The sequence below is a fragment of the Hordeum vulgare genome, chromosome 1H (assembly GCF_904849725.1).
Source record: "Hordeum vulgare subsp. vulgare chromosome 1H, MorexV3_pseudomolecules_assembly, whole genome shotgun sequence".
In the NCBI taxonomy this organism is placed as follows: domain Eukaryota; kingdom Viridiplantae; phylum Streptophyta; class Magnoliopsida; order Poales; family Poaceae; genus Hordeum; species Hordeum vulgare.
In genome coordinates, this window is record NC_058518.1 from 222,333,050 (window position 1) to 222,347,060 (window position 14,011).

The window sequence follows — 14,011 nt, forward strand, 5'->3', positions numbered from 1 at the left end:
TAAATAAAACCGAAGCTATTTAATAGAAAACAAAAGAAAAATAAAAAAGGAATAAGAGGGGAGCTTACGTGGTGCTCACCTGGCCGGCCCAACCCAGCCCAGAAGGGGCAAGGGCGTCTTCTTCCTCCTACCAGAAGGCACACGAGAAGATGGCCCTGCGCACGTGCACGGTAGCACATAGCTGCCTTCCTGTCCCCTCCGCTACGAGCGTGATGTCGGGGATAATCCCCCGAGTAACGTGTGGATCGATCACATCTCCCCATTCCCCCCTGCTCTCTCTCCCTCGCTTCTGGTCGCATGGCCGCCCTCCGCTCGAGCTCACCACCGTCGCCCGATTAGTTGCAGCGCCTCCCCCTCGCCTGTGAAATGCTCTCGAGCTCCATCCTGAGCTGCTACTCCTCCCTGCCGAGCCAATAGACGCCGGGAGCTCCACAACATTGACACCATGCCCTTCTTCAACCTTCGACCATCACAGAACACCGCTGCTATCCGAGCACTCCAAGTTGTCCCTAAGCCATCCCTCGATGCCTACGCCCTCACCATGAGCCCCTGGACCCATTCCCGCTCTTCGTGTAGCTGATTAGGCGTTGTAGCCTCAGATTGCTTAGAGACCCGAGGAGCTTCGTCACGTGAGCTGATCATCGGTGATGTTCTGATGCTCCTCCGATCCTCATGGCGCCACCGTTAGCTTTGTGAGGTCTTGTAGATGTTGTAGGTAGCTATCTATGGCTCCATCGTCGATTTCATTGACGCCTAATAGCCGGCCGCCATGGACCTTGACGCCAGCGAGGATTTTGGCACCCACGCTACGGGCTTGTAGCTCCCTTCCGGTGAAGAGCCATCGTCGGTTTGGTCACCACCGGTGAGACTCCGGCGACACCATAACATGGCCGTCATTAGGAGGTAATCCAGCTCACTAAATCATCTAAGAGTCGCTGACAATAGGCCCTAGCTAGGGTCAAACCTCGAGTCAACTTGGGATTAGGCCCTAAGTCAATGATAGATGGGTTCCACCTGCGAGTGACACTAACCAACCCTAGGTCACTGATGAGTGGATGCCACTGGTCAGGTTTGACCTGACAACGGTCAGCTGACCTGCTGACGCCATGCTAATGCAGTGCTGACGCATTAATTGATTTTCTGGTATTAAAAGAATTCATAAAACTCTAGAAAATATTTAAATTTTTGAAAAACTGTAGAAATTAATTTCTAACTTGGATTGAAATAAATTAGATATGAAAAATTATAAATATCCAAAGAATCCGTTGGTGCTATTATCATGCATGTTAGAATACGTTATACCCGCTGATCAGGTCAAATATATTAAATAGTATTTCGAATACCATATGTGCAGTTTGAATTTGAACCATAGGTTCAAACCAACTTCATCTAAATCTAATGTGGGTTTCATTATCTCATCCAACTCATATTGTTATGCCATGATCATGTATCATATTATTGCACTTGTTTTGTATTGATTGTTACTCTATTTGTATTACGGTAGGCTCTGCTCCGCAGGATACCAACGAGAATCCAAACGAAGGAGAATTTTCCACCGTTGATCAGCAAGGCAAGCTCCCCTTTTGAACATTCCGACACAATAAGATGCTCTCACTCGTGATCTCAATTATTGCATTAGGACACAACGTTTCAATTGTTACTTGATTCGGTAGTTGAACCCATTCCTTTCCATGACATGTCATTGTCACAGTAAATAGCTAAACTAAGCAACCTAGCATACGTGGTAGATGCTTGAGCCATGATGTGCCTTATTTTGCTATGCTTATAGCTGTGTCAGGTTTGATTCATCACGGTGATGAACTAGAGTGAAATGAATGTGTCCTGGTGACAAGAGTTAAATGTTGAACCTGATTTGGTAAAGATATCGATGAGAGACTGTGTAGGAGTACATGGTGGATTGTCTCATTGGAACCGCTCTTAGGAACCGAGTTCCATGTATGTGATCCAAGATTAGCTACCACCACATGCTCGCCCTGAAATTTGACCTTTCTCGACTTATTAATCGCCTCGTACTCTATGCAGGTGTTACAAGTAGTTTTTGGTGTTTGTAGCTTATGTTGGGGGCTTGCTTAGAGCTAACCTTAGGGGTGACCTATGGCGCGGTAGGCACGTGGCACGATGTACCAAGTGGCACCCAAACGATAGGCTTGGGAACCCTACGCACATCGTTTGAGGCTGTAGCGGAAACTTTAGCAGAACTTCCGTGCAAGTTCAGTCTCAAATAGGTGACAAACATGGACTAGGTCCCTGTGTGGTTAATGGTCATGGCTGACTCCCTCCATGGGATTCCACTTGAAGGTTGCCGAGGTGCATGATGTGCACATGGAGATAAGTGGCGAGAGCGTGTGTGAAGAAGTACACCCCTGCGGAAATGGACTATTTGGAAACATATGTTGTTTATAGATAACTATAATGGTTAGTCATAAAAGTATGAAAACAAGTGTGAGTACCCTGGATGGCATATCAAAACAAGTGTGAGTACCATGGATGGCATTCTCATAGGAAGACAGGAAGGAATCCATGATAGTGTATTGTTGTGGTGTTAGTGGATTCGTGTATGCTTTCTCAAACTTGTTCAAAAGTACTCATAATCGTATTACAAGATAGCCAAGAGTCAAAGTTGGCTTGCTGCATGAAACCCCACAACCTCTTAGTTGATACATATGCATGAGTAGTTTGATCTCATTTAAATACTTGCCGAGTACTTTCGTACTCATGTTTGCTTAATAAATGTTGCAGAGAAAACCCACGACCCTGCTGGTGGGTTTTAGCTAGATGTCCACGAAGCTGAGTAGTTGGTATCCGAGCTGCGGTCAGGCACCCTTGGGAAGGGTTGTAGATAGTCGGGCTATGCACCTTTTTATGCTTTCACCTGTTTGTACTCAAACAACTTTTCGCTTTTGCATGGTTTGTAAGACTTGTTTGTTGTGAGATGTACAACGTTATATATGGGATTCAACACCTATTTCTGTGCCTCTAGTAGTACTCTTTATAGGGAAATGCCCCTTTGTGCTGCAACTAAGCCTTGGTAGCTTGCTACTGCACCAGACATATTGATTAACCGACATGCATCCTTCTTTGGTATTGTGTCTGTTCCCTCGGTGAAATGTCACACCGTCTAATGGAGTCCATGTAGTCTGCTATGTGTCTACATACACTTGATCGCAGTAATATCACACTATGTAATGGAGTCCATGTAGCTTGCTATGAGTCCTCTACACAAAATTGCTGACCGACACGTACATTGATGGGTTACGTATGCCTATCCCTGCGAGGATGTGCCACTGGGGTTTGTAACTATTCATGTCGACCCGGGTTCTTTGGGATATGAATGCTAGCGACATACTCACATACGTGAGTCAAAATACGAAAAAGGTTCCGGCCAAGGTAAGGTGGAAGCTCTGGGAATAACCGTATGTGAGATCGCAAAGTATTGTGATATGTTACAAGCTATATTCTTATGGCTTAGGATGAGGGTCCCGACAATGTTGGTATCAGAGCCTGCCTGACTGTATGATTACCAAACGAAATTGGTCGCAGTTGAGTCTAGAAATGCTTTAATTATGTAAGGGAATTGATTGTGGAAGGGAACATAAGGCTCTTTTTACTTCTCTTCTCAATTCATTCTATTCCGAGTCACCCTCATCTATCCTACGAGGATTAAGAACTAGGCTTCTTACCTATATCTCAGGATCACGAGTTACTGCTTCGTATACTTGTTGGAAAAAATGTTTGAGAGTCAACTCTAGTTTTCAAGTATCTTTTTGTGTGAAAAATTAGTTGGCCATGGAACCTTGAAACTAGAAAGTTGAGTGGTTATGTTATCCAATCTTTTGCAAGATGTCTCAAAACTGTTTTTGAGCATTTTCAGCTATTATGCTTCCCAATTTTTGCTAGGAGCTCTAATGCATTAGAATTATTCTCTATTTCGGATGCCTCCTCGTTCCGCCCATCTGGTTGTCCATCTTACCAGGTGCACTGATATACCAGGTCACACGACTATGCTGGTCAGAGTCATGTTGGAGTCCGATTACCGCTCGTACCCCAAGTAGATAGTCGATGAGCAATGCCGTGATTTCAACTAGAGCTAGTACATGTGTATTGTTAGGATATACCCATTGTACCATGGAGCAACGGAGCCGCTTCATTGTTCGTATGGATTGGGGGTTACCATCGATATGGCGGTTCAGGATGCCGCTTATTCCATGCTGACCATTATGAGAGACTACCATGGATTGCTATAGAACACAGAGTTTTTTTATATTCTAGCATCTCTTCCAGAGAAGAAGGACATCTTAGTGGAGCCTACCATGATTCTTCTGAGGAGGATCCTAGACTGCAGGTCACTTCTAATATGTTGGGGAACATGGACCGCGATGTCTATGCACTTAGCTTGGAGCTTTATGCCACTCGCACCCGTCTGTGGACATCACTGACGTAGATAGCACCTACCGTTCACATAGGGTATGGAGACATGGAGATGTTGAACCCATTGTGGACTCATCTTCCAGCTCGTGTAGACTAGCCCGATGTTGGAGGTATCAACCCTCTTCATGGACCTCTGTTTCGGCTAGCCAGGGGACCTACGCCACATGTGTGTCCTTGGTTCCCAGGGATGTCAGGCTAGAGTGTTTCCAGACCCTGAGATTGAGCTCCCAGGTCACGGGGGTAATCTGTATGAGATGTTCTACGCAGATGCTTGAGTTCATGAGCGGTCGTAGAAACTTTTTAGCAGTTGTATTTGCCACAGTCCTGCATGTCTAGTGGAATATGACTAAGGTGTGTGTTGAATTTTGGAGGCATAGTTAAATTATGTATAGCAAGCTTGGAATGCCTCTGATGAGTTGTATCATCTTTCCAATACTTTGTTCTTCAGCTTGGGCTTGTACTGAACTATATTATGGTGTGTATGAACCATGGTGTATACATGGTAGTTTGCTTGTTACCATGTTGTTCGGATGTTTATCACTGCATTCCATATTTGCCAATGCATTCTGTAACTCTGTTGATAGAGTTGATGTCTTGTTTATCTAGGCCGTGAGTTTTGTTTATTAGGATGGGCTTCACTAGGAACAAACCTACTCCTGCTTATGAGCAGGGCTAGGGCATGTTGGAAATATGCCCTAGAGGCAATAATAAAATGGTTATTATCATATTTCCTTGTTCATGATAATAGTCTATTGTTCATGCTATAATTCTATTAACAGGAAACAGTAATACATGTGTGAATAAATAGATCACAATGTGTCCCTAGCAAGCCTCTAGTTGGCTAGCTCGTTAGTCAATAGATGATCATGGTTTCCTGGTCATGGGCATTAGATGTCATTGATAACGGGATCACATCATTGGGAGAATGATGTGATGGAAATGACCCAATCCTAAGCGTAGCACTAGATCGTATTGTTCGTATGCTAAAGCTTTTCTAATGTCAAGTTTATTTTCCTTCGACCATGAGATTGTGCAACTCCCGGATACCGTAGGAGTGCTTTGGGTGTATCAAACGTCACAACATAACTGGGTGACTATAAAGGTGCACTACGGGTATCTCTGAAAGTGTCTGTTGGGTTGGTATGAATCGAGATCGGGATTTGTCACTACGTGTGACGGAGAGGTATCTCTGGGCCCACTCGGTAGAACATCATCATGAGCTCAATGTGACTAAGGAGTTAGTCACACGATGACGTGCTACGGAACGAGTAAAGAGACTTATCGGTAACGAGATTGAACAAGGTATGGGTATACCGACGATCGAATCTCGGGCAAGTTCTATACCGACAGACAAAGGGAATCGTGTACGGGATTGATTGAATCCTTGACATTGTGGTTCATCCGATGAGATCATCGTGGAGAAAGTGGGAGCCACCATGGGTATCCAGACCCCGCAGATGGTTATTGGCCGGAGAGGTGTCTCGGTCATGTCTGCTTGTCTCCCGAACCCGTAGGGTCTACACACTTAAGGTTCGATGACGCTAGGGTTATAGGCAACTGTTATACGAGGTTACCGAAAGTTGTTCGGAGTCCCGGATGAGATCCTGGACGTCACGAGGAGCTCCGGAATGGTCTGGAGGTATAGATTGATATATAGGACGGATGGTTTCGGACACCGGAAGTGTTTCGGGCATCACCGGTAACGTACCGGGACCACCGGAGGTGGCCCTCGGGGTCCACCGAAAGGGGGCAACGACCCCGATAGGTGAGATGGGCCAAGTGGGGGAGGGAACCAGCCCCTAGGTGGGCTGGTGCGCCTCCCGACTCAGCCCAATGCGCAGGGGAGAGGGAAAGGGGGGCCACCCTCCTCCCTGCCCTGGCCGCCGCCCCCTCTCCCATGTGGGGCTGCCGCACCCCTTGTGGTGGGAACACTAAGGGTTTTGCCCCCTCCCCCCCCTATGTATAGTTGAGGTTTCGGGGCTGTTTGGCACACGGTTTCTCTCTCTCTCGGCACAGCCCTGCCCATCTTTCTCCTCCTCTGTGCCGGTGCTCGGCAGAGCCCTACCGGGAGACCTCGTCTCTCCATCAACACCACGCCGTTGTGCTGTTGGAGTTCTTCCCCAACCTCTCCCTCCTCCTTGCTGGATCAAGGTGCGGGAGACGTCACCGGGCTGCACGTGTGTTGAACGCGGAGGTGCCATAGTTTGGCACTAGATCGGAATCACACCGCGATCTGAATCGCTGCGAGTACGACTCCATTAATCGCGTTCTAGCAACGCTTCCGTTTAGCGATCTTCAAAGGTATGAAGATGCTCTCACCCCTCTCTCGTTGCTGGTCTCTCCATAGGAAGATCTGAAAATGCATAGGAAAATTTTGAATTTATGTTACGTTACCCAACATTGGCATCCGAGCCAGGTTTTCTATGCGTAGATTCTATGCACGAGTAGAACACAAAAGTTGTGGGCGATGATTTGTCAATTTTCTTGCCGATACTAGTCTTATTCTTTTCCGGCGGTATTGTGGGATGAAGCGGCCCAGACCAACTTTACACGTACGCTTACGTGAGGCTAGTTCCACTGACAGACATGCACACCATGCATAAAGGTGGCTAGCGGGTGTCTGTCTCTCCTACTCTAGTCGGATTGGATTTGATGAAAAGGGTCCTTATGAAGGGTAAATAGCTTTGGCATATCATCGTTGTGGCTGTCACGTAGGTAAGAAGGCGTTCTTGCTAGAAACCCAAATCAGCCACGTAAAACTTGCAACAACAATTGGAGGACGTCTAACTTGTTTTTGCACGGTTTGACATGTGATGTGATATGGCCAAAGTCGTGATGTTGCATGTATGATGTATGAGATGATCATGTTATTGTAATAGGTTTCACGACTTGCATGTCGATGAGTATGAAAACCGGCAGGAGCCATAGGAGTTGTCTTAATTTATTGTATGAGATGCAACGCCATGTGCTTACTACTTTTACTTCATTGCTAACGGTTAGCTATAGTAGTAGTGATAGTAGTAGTTGGCGTGACGACTTCACGGAGACACGATGATGGAGATCATGGTGTCACGCCGGTGATGATGATGATCATGCGATGCCTGAAGATGGAGATCGAAAGGGCAAAGATGATAATGGCCATATCCTGTCACTATATGATTGCATTGCGATGTTTATCATGTTTTTCATCTTATTGCTTAGAACGATGGTAGCATAATAAGATGATCCCTCTTAAATTTTTGAGAATGTATTCCCCTAAGTGTGCACCGTTCCGAAGGTTCATTGTCTCGAAGCACCACGTGATGATCGGGTGTGATAGATTCCAACGTTCGCATACAACGGGTGTAAGCCAGATTTACACACGCGAAACACCTAGGTTGACTCGACGAGCTTAGCATGTACAAACATGACCTCAAATAAAAGAGACTGAAAGGTCGAACATGAGTCGTATGGTTGAATACGATCAGCATGAAGTCGCTCACCATGGTGACTAGTCCGTGTCACGTGATGATCGGACACGGGTTAGTCAACATGGATCATGTATCACTTAGATGACTAGAGGGATGTCGATTTAAGTGGGAGTTCATACTTAATATGATTAAATGAACTTAATTGTCATGAACTTAGTCTAAAAGGTTTGTCTTTATAAATATTGTAGATGGCCAACGTCAACCTCAATTTCAACGCATTCCTAGAGAAAAACAAGCTGAAAGATGATGGTAGCAACTATGCGGACTGGGTTCGTAACTTGAAGCTCATCCTTGAAGCAGCTAAAAAGGCTTATGTCCTTGATGCGCCGCTAGGTGACCCTCCCGCTCCCGCAGCAGCCCAAGACATTCTGAACGTCTGGCAAACGCGGAGTGATGACTACTCTCTGGTTAGGTGTGGCATGTTATACGGTTTAGAAACGGGGCTCCAAAGGCGTTTTGAGCAACACGGAGCATATGAGATGTTCCAAGAGCTGAAGCTAGTTTTTCAAGCTCATGCCCATGTCGAGAGATATGAAGTCTCCGACAAGTTCTTTAGCTGTAAGATGGAGGAGAACAGTTCTGTCAGTGAGCACATACTCAAAATGTCTGCGTTACACGGTCGTCTGACTTCACTTGGAGTTGAACTTCCGGATGATGTTATAATTGACAGAATCCTCCAGTCTCTCCCACCAAGCTACAAAGGCTTTGTGCTTAACTACAACATGCAAGGGATGGAGAAGACCATTCCCGAGTTGTACTCGATGCTCAAGTCTGCAGAAGTAGAAATCAAGAAAGAGCATCAAGTGTTGATGGTCAACAAGACCACTAGTTTCAAGAAGGGCAAGGGTAAGAAGAACTTCAAGAAAGACGGCCAAGCTGGTGCCGCGCCTGGTAAGCCAGATGCCGGGAAGAAGAAAAAAAATGGACCCAAGCCTAAGACTGAGTGCTTCTATTGCAAGGGAAAGGGTCACTGGAAGCGAAACTGCCCCAAATATTTAGCGGACAAGAAGGCCGACAACGTTAAAGGTATATGTGATATACATGTTATTGATGTGTACCTTACCAGCGCTTGTAGTAGCTCCTGGGTATTTGATACCGGTGCTGTTGCTCACATTTGCAACTCAAAGAAGGAACCGCGGAATAAGCGGAGACTGGCCAAGGACGAGGTGACGATGCGCGTCGGGAATGGTTCAAAGGCGATGTGATCGCCGTCGGCACACTACCTCTACATCTACCGTCGGGATTAGTCTTAAACCTTAATAATTGTTATTTAGTACCATCTTTAAGCATGAACATTGTATCAGGGTCTTGCTTAATCCGAGACGGCTACTCATTTAAGTTAGAGAATAATGGTTGTTCTATTTATATGAGTGATATGTTTTATGGTCATGCTCCGCTGGTGAATGGTTTATTCTTGATGAATCTCGATCGTGATGTTACACATATTCATAGTGTGAGTACCAAAAGATGTAAAGTTGATAATGATAGTCCCACATACTTGTGGCACTGCCGCCTTGGTCATATCGGCATTAAGTGCATGAAGAAGCTCCATACTGATGGACTATTAGAGTCTTTTGACTTTGAATCATTTCACACATGCGAACCGTGCCTCATGGGCAAGATGACTAAGACTCCATTCTCAGGAATAATGGAGAGAGCAACCGACTTATTGGAAATAATACATACTGATGTGTGTGGTCCAATGAACGTTGAAGCTCGTGGTGGCTATCGTTATGTTGTCACTCTCACCGATGATTTGAGTAGGTATGGGTATATCTACTTGATGAAGCACAAATCTGAGACATTTGAAAAGTTCAAGGAATTTCAGGGTGAGGTCGAGAATCAATGTGACAGAAAAATTAAGTGTCTACGATCTGATCGTGGAGGAGAATATTTGAGTCACGAGTTTGGCACACACCTAAGGAAGTGTGGAATCGTTTCACAAATGACGCCGCCTGGCACACCGCGACGCAACGGAGTGTCTGAACGTCGTAATCACACTTTATTAGATATGGTATGATCTATGATGTCTCTTACCGACCTACTGCTATCATTTTGGGGATACGCATTAGAAACTGCAACATTCACTTTAAATAGGGCAACACCGTATCAATTATGGTTTCGCAAGAAACCTAAGTTGTCGTTTCTTAAAGTTTGGTTCTGCGATGCTTACGTGAAGAAACTTCAACCAGAAAAGCTCGAACCCAAAGTAGAGAAATGTGTATTCATAGGATACCCTAAAGAAACTATTGGGTATACCTTCTATCTTAGATCCGAAGGTAAAACCTTTGTTGACAATAACGGATCCTTTCTAGCGAAAGAGTTTCTCTCGAAACAAGTACGTGGGAGGAAGGTAGAACTTGATGAGGTAATTACACCCCCTCTCGAACAGGATAGTAGCGCAGCGCGGGAAGTTGTTCATGTGGCGCCTACACCAACTGAAGAGGAAGTTAATGATGATGATCATGAAGTTTGGATCAAGTTACTACTGAACCGCGAAGGTCCACGAGGGCACGCTCCGCACCAGAGTGGTATGGCAACCCTGTGATGGAAATCATGATGTTAGACAACGGTGAACCTTCGAACTATGAAGAAGCGATGGCGGGCCCAGATTCCAATAAATGGCTTGAAGCTATGAAATCCGAGATAGGATCCATGTATGAGAACAAAGTATGGACTTTGGTGGACTTGCCCGATGACCGGCGAGCCATAGATAATAAATGGATCTTCAAGAAGAAGACTGATGCAGACGGTAATGTAACCGTTTATAAAGCTCGACTTGTCGCAAAGGGTTTCGGACAAATTCAAGGAGTTGACTACGAAGAGACTTTCTCTCCCGTAGCGAAGCTGAAATCAGTCCGAATCATGTTAGCAATTGTCGCCTTTTATGATTATGAAATTTGGTAAATGGACGTCAAAACAACGTTCCTTAACGGGAACCTTAAGGAAGAGTTGTATATGATGCAACCAGAAGGTTTTGTCGACCCTAAGGGTGCTAATAAAGTATGCAAGCTCCAGCGCTCCATCTATGGGCTGTTGCAAGCATCTCGGAGTTGGAACATTCACTTTAATGAGGTGATTAAAGCGTTTGGGTTCATACATGTTTACGGAGAAGCCTGACTGTACAAGAAAGTGAATGGGAGCTCTGTAGCTTTTCTCATACTGTATGTGGATGACATATTATTGATCGGGAATAATATAGAGATGTTGGAGAGCATAAAGGCCTATTTGAACAAGAGTTTTTCAACGAAGGACCTTGGAGAAGCTGCATACATATTAGGCATCAAGATCTATAGTGATAGATCGCGACGCCTCACAGGTCTTTCGCAAAGCACATACCTTGACAAAATATTGAAGAAGTTCAATATGGAAAACTCAAAGAAAGGGTTCTTGCCAGTTTTGCAAGGTATGAGATTGAGTAAGACTCAGTCGCCGACCACGGTAGAAGATAGAGAGAAGATGAGTTCTGTCCCCTACGCTTCAGCCGTAGGCTCTCTTATGTATGCCATGCTGTGTACCAGACCTGATATAAAACTTGCCATAAGTTTGGTAGGGAGATACCAAAGTGATCCCAGTATGGAACACTGGACAGCGGTCAAGAATATCCTTAAGTACCTGAAAAGGACTAAGGAAATGTTTCTCGTTTATGGAGGCGACGAAGAGCTCGTCGTAAAGGGTTACGCCGATGCTAGCTTCGACACAGATCTGGATGACTCTAAGTCACAGACCGGATATGTATATGTTTTGAATGGTGGGGCAGTGAGCTGGTGCAGCAGCAAGCAAGAAGTCGTGGCAACATCTACATGTGAAGCGGAGTACATAGCTGCTTCAGAAGCGGCTCATGAAGGAATTTGGATGAAGGAGCTCATCACCGACCTTGTAGTGGTTCCAAGCGCGTCAGGTCAAATGACACTCTTATGTGATAACACTGGGCCATTGCCATAGCCAAGGAGCCCAGGTTTCACTGGAAGACGAAGCACATCAAACGCCGTTACAACTCCATCGAGGACCATGTCCAGAGTGGAGTAATAGATATTTGTAAAGTACACACGAATCTAAATATTGCAGACCCGTTGGCTAAACCTCTTCCACAAGCAAAACATGATCAACACCATAATACTATGCGTGTTCGATACATCACAATGTAACTAGATTATTGACTCTATTGCAAGTGGGAGACTGTTGGAAATATACCCTAGAGGCAATAATAAAATGGTTATTTTCATATTTCCTTGTTCATGATAATAGCCTATTGTTAATGCTATAATTGTATTAACAGGAAACAGTAATACATGTGTGAATAAATAGATCACAATGTGTTCCTAGCAAGCCTCTAGTTCGCTAGCTCGTTAGTCAATAGATGATCATGGTTTCCTGATCATGGCATTAGATGTCATTGATAACGGGATCACATCATTGGGAGAATGATGTGATGGACAAGACCCAATCCTAAGCATAGCACTAGATCGTATTGTTTGTATGCTAAAGCTTTTCTAATGTCAAGTGTCTTTTCCTTCGACCGTGAGATTGTGCAACTCCCGGATACCGTAGGAGTGCTTTGGGTGTATCAAATGTCACAATGTAACTGGGTGACTATAAAGGTGCACTACGGGTATCTCTGAAAGTGTCTGTTGGGTTGGTACGAATCGAGATCGGGATTTGTCTCTCCGTGTGACGGAGAGGTATCTCTGGGCCCACTCGGTAGAACATCATCATGAGCACAATGTGACTAAGGAGTTAGTCACACGATGACGTGCTACGGAACGAGTAAAGAGACTTACGGTAACGAGATTGAACAAGGTATGGGTATATCAACGATCGAATCTCGGGCAAGTTCTATACCAACAGACAAAGGGAATCGTATATGGGATTAATTGAATCCTTGACATTAGATCGTATACGGTTATGTCTGCCTGTCTCCCGAACCCGTAGGGCCTACACACTTAAGGTTCGATGACGCTAGGGTTATAGGCAACTGTTATACGAGGTTACCGAAAGTTGTTCGGAGTCCCGGATGAGATCCTGGACGTCACGAGGAGCTCCGGAATGGTCCGGAGGTAAAGATTCATATATAGGATGGATGGTTTCGGACACCGGAAGTGTTTCGGGCATCACCGGTAACGTACCGGGACCACCGGAGGTGGCCCCCGGGGTCCACCAAAAGGGGCCAAAGACCCCGGTAGGTGAGATGGGCCAAGTGGGGGAGGGAACCAGCCCCTAGGTCGGCTGGTGCGCCTCCCCACTCAGCCCAATGCGCAGGGGAGAGGGAAAGGGGGGCAAACCCTAACCCAGGTGGGTCTAAGGCCCACCAAGGGTGCGCACCACGCCTCCTCCCGGCCCTGGCCGCCGCCCCCTCTCCCATCTGGGGCTGCCGCACCCCTTGGGGGTGGGAACCCTAAGGGCTGCGCCCCCTCCCCCTCCCCCTATGTATAGTTGAGGTTTCGGGGCTGTTTGGCCCACGGTTTTCTCTCTCTCTCGGCGCAGCCCTGCCCTTCTTTCTCCTCCTCTGTGCCGGTGCTTGGCGAAGCCCTCCCGGGAGACCTCGTCTCTCCATCGACACCACACCGTCGTGCTGCTGGAGTTCTTCCCCAACCTCTCCCTCCTCCTTGCTGGATCAAGGTGCGGGAGACGTCACCGGGCTGCACGTGTGTTGAATGCGGAGGTGCCGTAGTTGGGCACTAGATCGGAATCACACCGCGATCTGAATCGCTGCGAGTACGACTCCATCAACCGCGTTCTAGCAACGCTTCCGCTTAGCGATCTTCAAAGGTATGAAGATGCTCTCACCCCTCTCTCGTTGCTGGTCTCTCCATAGGAAGATCTGAAAATGCATAGGAAAATTTTGAATTTAGGAACAAGAGAGAGACCAACTGCCTGTTGAAGCATATAGAGAAAAATACGGCACGTCAGCAACACAACGATGAAGCGTCTCTGAATGACTTTGTGAAGCTTTATCCACCAAAGTTCATGCACTCTGTCGATCCTCTCGATGTAGACGACTAGCTATCTAGCATGGCTCGCAAGGTTTTCTCTGCAAATGTTGCTGAAGCTGATAAGGTGACCTTTGCTGCTTGTTTCCGTGATGGACCAAC